Genomic DNA, 8,355 nt, shown 5'->3' with positions numbered 1-8,355 from the left:
CCTGGACGCGGCCTCCGACTCCGGCCGGCGGCCCTGACCTCCCTCACCGACCGGCCCTGGCGCGCGCGGGTCCGCCTTTTGTCCCCCTACCACTCCCTTCTCAAGAAAAACCCCCAAACCAAACACGAAGCAAAAAAAACAAACCCGAAAACCCGAAAGTCAACAAAAACGCAAAAGAAAGAAGGAAAAGAAAGAAAGAAGAAAAAAGCAGAAAACGCGTCTTCGCGAAGAAACGATTGTCCTCGCCGCGAGTTCAGGGGGCGCGCCCGGCCCGGAGCCCCGGCCCCCGAGGGCGCGGCGCGTCGCAAGTCTGGGTGCCCGCGCGCCTCGCAGCGTCGGGTCGGGCCGGCGCGTCCGCCGGGGCCGTCCGCAGGCCGCTGGGGCTCCCGCGCGCTAGGTCATCCTCCGGGGGCGCACGGCGCGGCGGCCGGAGCCGGTCTTCCCCGGGCCGGGCATTCCCTGCGGGCCGCGGCGCGCGCCCACACCGGGCCCCGGGCCGCGCCGCCGAGCTTCGCCGGGCGCCGGGCGCGCTGCCGGGGGCGGCTCCCGGCGGGGTCCGCCGTCCCGGGGGCCCGAGGCCGCGGCAGGCGCCTCTCCGGACCGCGCGGCGGGCACCGACGTGCGCCCCCGCCAGCCCCGGCCGCGCGTCGGGGGCCCGGGGGGCTGCCCGGGGCCCTCCCGCCGCGGGGCGCAACTTCCGTCGGAGCCGGCGGCGGCCGCGGCGCCCGCACACCGGCCTGGGACCCCGCAGCGGCCGCCCCCCGCCGCCAACGGCAGCCCGCGCTCGCTCTCGGCCGCGAACGCCGTGGGCCGCGGGCCGCGGGGCGCGGGGCCGCGCAGGGCGCCGGGCGGCCGGGGCGGCGCAGGAAGAAGGCCCGGGCCGGGGGTGCCCGAGGCCGCCGGCGCCCGGACGGCGCGCGCCCCTGCCGCAGCCGCCGCACGTGTGGAGCAGGCGGGGCGGCGCGGAGGCCCAGCCCATGCAAGGCGGCGCGGAGCCGGCCGGCGCCCGCCGCCGCTGCCCCCCGCGCCCCGCCTCAGTCGCGGACACCCCGGGCCGCCTCCCCCTTCCGCGCCCGACACGCCGCCGCCATCTTGTTTACCTCCCGCCCCCGCCCTGCGCCGCCGCGCCGCCGCACGCCCGCCGCGGGGCCCGGCCCCCCCGCCGCCGACGTGCCCGCCCGTTGGCTGACCCGGAAGGCCCCGCCCCCGCGGCCCGCCCCGCCGCCAATGCCGATTGGGCCGTTTGGACCCCGGCGGGCGCCCAAGCGGGGCATTGGTTGACTCTCGGCCCCGCCCCGGGGGTGGCTCCAGCTCGCCTCATTGGCCCGCGGAGGCGCCCGTCACGGGGCGGCGGGGAGGGGTTGGCGGGGGGCGGGCGCGGGGAGACTAGCCCGCGGTGTTGACCTCGGAGCGGCTCGGGTTTGGGGTCGGAGGTCGGGAGCCACAACGGCCCCCGGGGAACGGCTGCGGGGCGGGCAGAGCCCTCGAGGGCCGGGGGCCTTGGTTCGGGGACCCCGGGGGCGCCTGCTGGGGCCGCTGAGCCCAGGCGCCCCTTCCAGACCAGGTCAAGGGTCAGGAAGGAGCCCCAAGCCGGGGGCGCGGCCAGGCCGCGGAGTCCGAGTCTGGATGTCGGGTCGGAGCCCTGTCGGCCCGCGCGCTGGGCCCGGAGATGACCTCAGAGATCAAGAAAGACGTGGCGCGGAGTGGCCGGTTGCAGGCCACAGGCCTCGGCGGAGGCTCCGGGGCTCGAGCCCGCAGGGCAGCTGGCCCGGCGCTGGCAGGCGCTCTGGCTTGGGTCCGCGGGGTGCACGAGCTGTGCCCTCGGTTCCTCCCTTTCTGCCCTGGAGCCCGCGGCCGTCAGGGCCATTATTTCGCCACAGCAAACTGCTGGTCCTGGGAGAAGCTCCTGGTTGGCTGCGGCCCCAAAGTGGGCGCTTTGGGAGCGGACCCCATCGGCTCCAGGCGGAGTTCTGAGCCCAAGACCTGTGAGCTCCCCAGCAGCTTGTGAGGCCTTGAGTGTGCCCCCAGGAGTCCCATCGCATTCCCAAGTGTCCCGGAGGGGGCGATTTGTGTAGCTTGCAGAGGCAGGGAGGCCACTCCAGCGGGACCTGCAGCCCCCAACTCCTGTTGAGAAGGAGATCCGAGGATGGGAGCGAAAGCCAAGAGTAGAACAGGAAAAGAACCAGGAAAATCGTAAAACCCAAAGATGTTCTTTGCAGTGATCTTGAAAAAAGGACAAAACTCTAAGCAGACTGACCGAGAAAGAAAGATGACCAACGCCAGGAATGAGAGAAAGGTGGTCACTACAGACCCCAGAGCTATTAAAAAGGATTACGTGCTAGAAACCATCTACGCCCATCAATTCCACTGTAGGGCCATAAATGGCACCCAGCTTCCAAAGACACCAAAATGAAAACTCACCTACAGGGAACCATAATCAGCATAGCCCCGTAACAGAGAAAAAATTTTTCAGCAAAGACGATGAAGGCCTAGACCTTTCAGTGGCAAATTTTCACCAAACATTTCAGAAGAGGTATCACCATTTCTAGACCGTCTCACCCATAAAGCAGGACAGGAGGGGCTTTTGCCTGACTGAAATCCCTGCGCTGGCTGCCGGCTTACACTCCAGATTCTTGACATCTCTGTGTCTGCAGGCGTCCTATTCCTTCACAGAACCTACTCTCCTCTCCTGACGGACAGACACCGCGGAAGGGGCTCAGGACATGTTTGATGACTGTTGTAGAAGAGTCATTGAAGGCACCGCGCCGGCTCAGAAGCCCCCTGGGTTGTTCCCTAGAGCACAGCCGCCATCAGTCTGATTTCCTCTTCCACACTTGTCACCACGAGAAATCATCTCATGTACTTCTTTATCCATTTTTCTTCCATCTCGGACACTAGACTGGGAGCTCCCTGGGACCAGGGCTGAATCTGTTTTGGTCACTCTTGTGTCCTCGGCACTGAGAGCTGTGCCTTCCGTGACCGTATCGCTGGCCACGTGTGTCCATTAAGCTCTCGTAACGTGGTTGTCCAAACTGAGATGATCTGTGTGGCCACACACGATTTCCAAGGCTTTGCGTGAAAAGGTATAAAGGTATACAGTATCTTGTTAATAATTTGCATTGATTGCACAATGAAATGACAGTCCTGGACATGGCGGATGAAAGGAAATACGTCATTACGATGAACCATTTCACGCCCGCTGGCATGGCCATGACAAAAACAACGGACAGTAGTCAGTGTTGACAAGGACGCGGAGAAACTGGAAATCTGGTACAAATGGTGTGGCCACTTTGGAAAAAAAGCCGAAAGGTTAAATACAGTGTTTCCACGTGGCCCGGCTTCCAGTCCCGGGCATGAGCCCGCAGCCCACCCAGAAACTCCCGCCCTGTGCCCAACAGCACGAGTCACAAGAGCCAGAAGTGGGGAAAGACACGCCCACCCGCAGGTGAACGGACACACTGGGTCCCCCCCGCCCCGCGCGGGAGGATCCCTCAGCCTCGAGGAATAGGCTCCTCCATGGACTGGGGGGGCTCACGGGGGCGGGGCTGCAGGAGGGGGTGGGGAGTGACGGCTGATGGGGACGGGGTTGCTTTTGGGGTCTTGGATATTCTCTCACGGTGAACTGAGGCTTGCGGAGAGGAAGCCACCTGCCTAGGCCATGGTGGGGCTGGGACTGCAGGGGATGGGGGTGCGGGGCAGTTTGCAGGGGGGACCACAGGTTATACTTGCGAGCTCTAGGTTGCCGGGGGCCCCGGTTATAGAGGAGTCCAGATTGCAGCCGCTGTGTCTCAGATAAAGGGCCCCAGGTTACAATGGGGGACCTCCGCTTGTAGGTGGGAGCCCTAGGTTGCAGGCCCAGACCCCAAGTTACAGGTGGGGGACCCCATTCTAGGTAGCCAGCCTCAGATTATCGATGGGGGGCTCTGGGGTACAGACTGCAGCCCCGGCTTACTGGCAAGGGCTCCAGGTTATAAAGGGTGGCCTCAGGTAACAGGTGGGGGCCCACCAGCCCCTCCGGAGCTTAGGCCTGGCCTCTGGCCTCTGCCCTCAACTCCTCCCCACACTCTGTCCCCCACACCTCTCTTTCCTCCTGCCCACCCCATGACCCCCATCCACACAGACACTTGTGCCCAGCTGAACCCCTTACCCGCCCCCCGACCCTCTCACGGCCCCCAGCTCTGACGCCAAGCTCCCTTTACCCCTCCCCAAACCAAGGACAGAGGAAGCCGATGGCCGTTCTGACCAGTGTCCTGGCCGGCCGCTCCATCCCGGATTTCCTTCTGCTCAGGGTGTCTCTTCCGTGTGGGGTTCTTGACCCCAGGCCCGTGCCCCTGCATGGACCCAGCTCAGCCCCATGCCCACAGAGAAGGGGCCCTGGGAGCCCGCGGAGTCCTTCCAAAGGGAGGTTGGCCCCACTGGGAATGCAGCCAGGGTTCCAGGTTACGAAGTGGCTGGGAGGGGCAGGGTGTGGGGGCCTCTGCAGCCGCCAGGGGGCAGGCAGGGTTCACAGCCGAGTCTCTCCGCCTGGGGGGGGGGGGTGCGAGGGGGAAGGGCGCGGCCACGGGTGCCTGTGCAGGGTGGGGGGGAAGGGGGGGAGAGTGTGTGTCTCTGGGTGGGAATGGAATCCACTCGGGACCCCTCAGGGCAGGGCCATTCTGGGTCATTGCCATGTCCCCCCTCCCTTGTTGGACCTTGTCACACACTTGTCACAGACAGAGCCGGGATTTCCGGAGTCACACAGCTTCCCTGTAAGCCCGGTCCCTCCCGCTTTCCCAGACAGAATGTACCTCCTGAAGGATTTTGGAGACAATGTCCTGCTACGGCCCCTCATGTTTTTATGTTTAAATAAGGTTTTTGGGGTTGAAAGGTGGTCCCTGAAAGAGATGTTCCCGCCCAAATTCCCAGAGTCTTGAATGTTTGGAAATAGGGTTTTGGGGGCGCCTCCGGGGCTTCGTGGGTTAAGCCTCTGCCTTCGGCTCAGGTCATGATCTCAGGGTCCTGGGATCGATCCCTGCATCAGGCTCTCTGCTCCGCGGGGAGCCTGCGTCTCCCTCTCCCTCTGCCTGCCTCTCTGCCTGCTTGTGCTCGTGCTCTCTCTGTCAAATAAATAAAATCTTACAAAAAGAACCACATGAAAGTCCGTTCCAATGTCATGCAGTGTTTACAAGGAAGGGTGACAGGCTAGACGGCCTGCAGACCTCTCCAGGCAGCGACGCGGTCTCGCTCAAGCTTTGAGCTGCTCTCCAGAGGCCCACGAGTAGGACTGAGCCGTGCTAGACAGAGGGATCTTGGTGACATTCTTTGAAGGCTGGATCTAGCGGAACCTGAAAGCAGTTGGATCAATGGGTCTCATGGGGGGGGGGGTGACTCTGCCCCGCTATGGAACACTTGTGCTGGTCGCATGGTAGGGGGGAGCGTGAGCCAGGAACGATGCTCCGCTCCCCACACCCCAGCACTGAGGACAGTGGCTCGATGCAAAGAACCATTTGACCCCAAATGTCAGCCGTGCCTACGGGGAGGACCCTGAGTTAGATCTATCCCTGGACCTTTCAGTCCCAGGAGCAAAAAAATTCCCATCTACACACACATACACACACAAAGCCGGTTTCAGTTGCAGTTTCTGTCACTTGCAACCAAAAGATTCTAACGGAGAGCTGGGAGGGAAGATTCCTGCCGGGGCTTTTAGAGCCGGACGTGCGGACCGCTGGGGCAGAGCGCCCGGGGCAGGGGCCACGGCAGGGGAGGGGCAGGCGCCAGGCCCGTGCTTTATGTAGTTATCGGCCTAGTTTTAGATCTATGGGCCAGCGGAAAAGGTGCTGTGGGGGCTCCTGCGTACCCGGCACCCTTCCCCTCGCTGAAAACCTCTCCCCTTAGCGTGGGACACTTGTCACCCATACGCTAGTGACTGATCTCCATTTAAGATTTCTGCGGTTCTCCCCAGTGTTCCTTTCCTGCCCCAGGACCCTGCTGGGATCCCACAAGATGCTCAGCTGTCGTGTCTCCTTAGGCCCCTCTGGGAAGTGACAGTTTACCAGACTCCCCTTGATTTTGAGGACTGGACCGTGTTGACGTTGGGAATTTCATAAATCCTCCCGTGCTTGGGGCTTGTGCAGTGTGATTCTCCGGGTGAGACGGGGACATGGGTTTTGGAGGAAGACCGCAGAGGTGAGGGGCCCTTCTCATCTGGTCCTCTCAGAGGGCCCTGCTGTCCACACAGGCGACGGGTCAGTGGCCACGGAACTGTGTGAGCACCGGCGCGTCTGAGCCAGAGCCCCGACCGGACCCACCAGCGGATCCGTGACTCCAGGGTACAGGCCGCCTCTGCTGTAACATCTGTCATCCCGCTGTCGGTGGCAATGGTCTTTCTGTTTTCAAGAGGTGGTGGTGGTTTAAGTAAACTCTACGCCCAAGCAGGGCTGGGACTCAGGACCCTGAGATCAAGAGTCACACATCCTGTGGACTGAGCTGGCCGGGCGTTTCTCAATTGTCTTCTTTTTCTTTTGGTGAAATTCCCATAAAATCTGGCATTTTAAGATGTATATATATATGTATATATTTTAAAAGATTTTATCCATTTATTTGACAGACAGACACACAGTGAGAGAGGGAACACAAGCAGGGGAGAGCCGGAGGGAGAAGCAGACTCCCTGCCGAGCAGGGAGCCCAATGTGGGGCTCGATCCTAAGACCCTGGGATCATGACCTGAGCCGAAGGCAGATGCTTAATGACTGAGTCCCCCGGGCGCCCTAAAATCCAGCATTTTAAGCCACACCATTCAGCCACACTGGGTGCACGCACAGAGCCCCACGCCACTACCTCCCTGGTTTCAGACTATTTCGTCGTCCCTGAAACATCAAGTTGCCATCGCAGGCACCCCCTCCCCTCCCCAGCCCCTGGCCCCCCTGAGCCCCCTTCCTGTCCGTGGAGGAGCCTGGCCGGGACGTGTCACGCGCGTGGACTCACACCCGTGTGGCCTCCTGTGTCTGGTCCCCTCCCTGCGTGTCATGGGCTCGGGGACCGTCCCCGGGCAGTGCATGGGAACGCCTCGCTCCTGCTCGCGGCCGGGGGACACTCCCACGTGTGGGGGACCGCGTGAGTGTCTACCTGTTAGCCCTTCTTGGCTCTTGGGAACCGTGCCTCCATGAGGTGTTTTGCTTTCTTTAAACGTTGTTGCTATAAAGTGCTCACCATACCCCATGCCCTGTTGAAGGGTCTCTCCCCAAATTCTCACAAAAACTCTCCCTCGGGGGGGCGGTACTATGATTATCCCCATTTCGTAGATGGGGGAAACAGGCACAGAGAAGTTTAATAACTTACCTGGGGTCACACAGCCACTGGGCAGCAGAACCAAGATTTGAACCGGAGGAGTCTGAACTCTGGGGTCCTACAGCTAGAACTCCCCCAGCTGGCAGGACGTGAGGTGACCCGCAGAAGCAGAAGAGCCCAGACCAGCTCAGGTGCCACCCCCGAAGCCCGCACATTCTCTCCTGTTAAACCCAGATTGCCCTGCAGACTCGGAGGGTGCGTCTGACTTAGGGCTGGGGATTCTGGCTCCGTCCTAAGCCTGCGGAGATGGTGGGTGCTGGGGTCCCACGAAGTTCTCCAAGTGCCCCTGACATGCCTTGTCCCTCGGGAGCCTGGCCCCTGTGGTCCTGTTGGACCTGGATGTGAGTCAGCCCAGACCCGGAGTTTCCCTTCAGGGCAGGGCAGATCCAAGGTGAAGGTTCCGGAAGTCCCAGCGCAGGGCACATCAGTGCCAGGACAGGCTGCTCAGCGGGGATGACATGACCGCCAGGGTGGGGGTGGGGGCGGGGGCGGGGGCGGGGGTTTCATCTAGCGGCTTAGACCCTCACCGGGCAGGGTGTCCTACTATCTCTGCCGTGGCCTGGGAGCCTCAGGGGGCCTGCCTGCTCTCTGCTTCCCAGAAGTGCCACTGTCCCCCTGGCCGTTGCACCCTGTCATCCGCCACCGACCCCTGCCTGCCTGGAGCCCCTCCCAACCCCAACTTCCCTCCCAGTCACACCCGCAGCCCCTCCCCCACCCAGCCCCCACTGCATCTCTGCTGGTGCTCCCCTTGCCCTCTTGGCTCCCCGGAGAACGCCAAGCCGAGTCCCCTGTGACTTGGGGCTGTAGGTTAACCCCGGGGGAGGGGCACTTGAGGGCCCTCACCCACCCCCTACCCCAGCTCTTTTCCGGCTTAACCCTGGCTCACCACAGGCCCTTGACAGAAAGGAATTCAAAGTCTGGCTCCTTTGTTGGGTTTCAGGGCAGCAGCTCAGTGTCCTCAGAGCTGGAGATGAGGCCCAACAAGCGACCCCCGGGGCCACCGTGGCCGAGCTGCTCCACAACCTTCAG

General features: G+C 62.7%; 1 long non-coding RNA gene across 1 annotated transcript; it reads right to left on the bottom strand.

Moving 5' to 3' along the window:
• Nucleotides 1-2,194: 2,194 nt before the first annotated feature.
• LOC131823193 (uncharacterized) lies at nucleotides 2,195-7,976 on the bottom strand. The gene is made up of 2 exons (XR_009350517.1): nucleotides 7,318-7,976; nucleotides 2,195-3,288 (listed from the first exon to the last, which is right to left on the bottom strand). It is a non-coding gene; the product is annotated as an uncharacterized LOC131823193 (long non-coding RNA).
• Between the last annotated feature and the right edge of the window lie 379 nt (nucleotides 7,977-8,355).

Source organism: Mustela lutreola, chromosome 2, assembly GCF_030435805.1.
Source record: "Mustela lutreola isolate mMusLut2 chromosome 2, mMusLut2.pri, whole genome shotgun sequence".
Taxonomy (NCBI): Eukaryota; Metazoa; Chordata; class Mammalia; order Carnivora; family Mustelidae; genus Mustela; species Mustela lutreola.
Note: the sequence above shows the minus strand (reverse complement) of the source record. Positions and strands in the feature narration are given on the sequence as shown.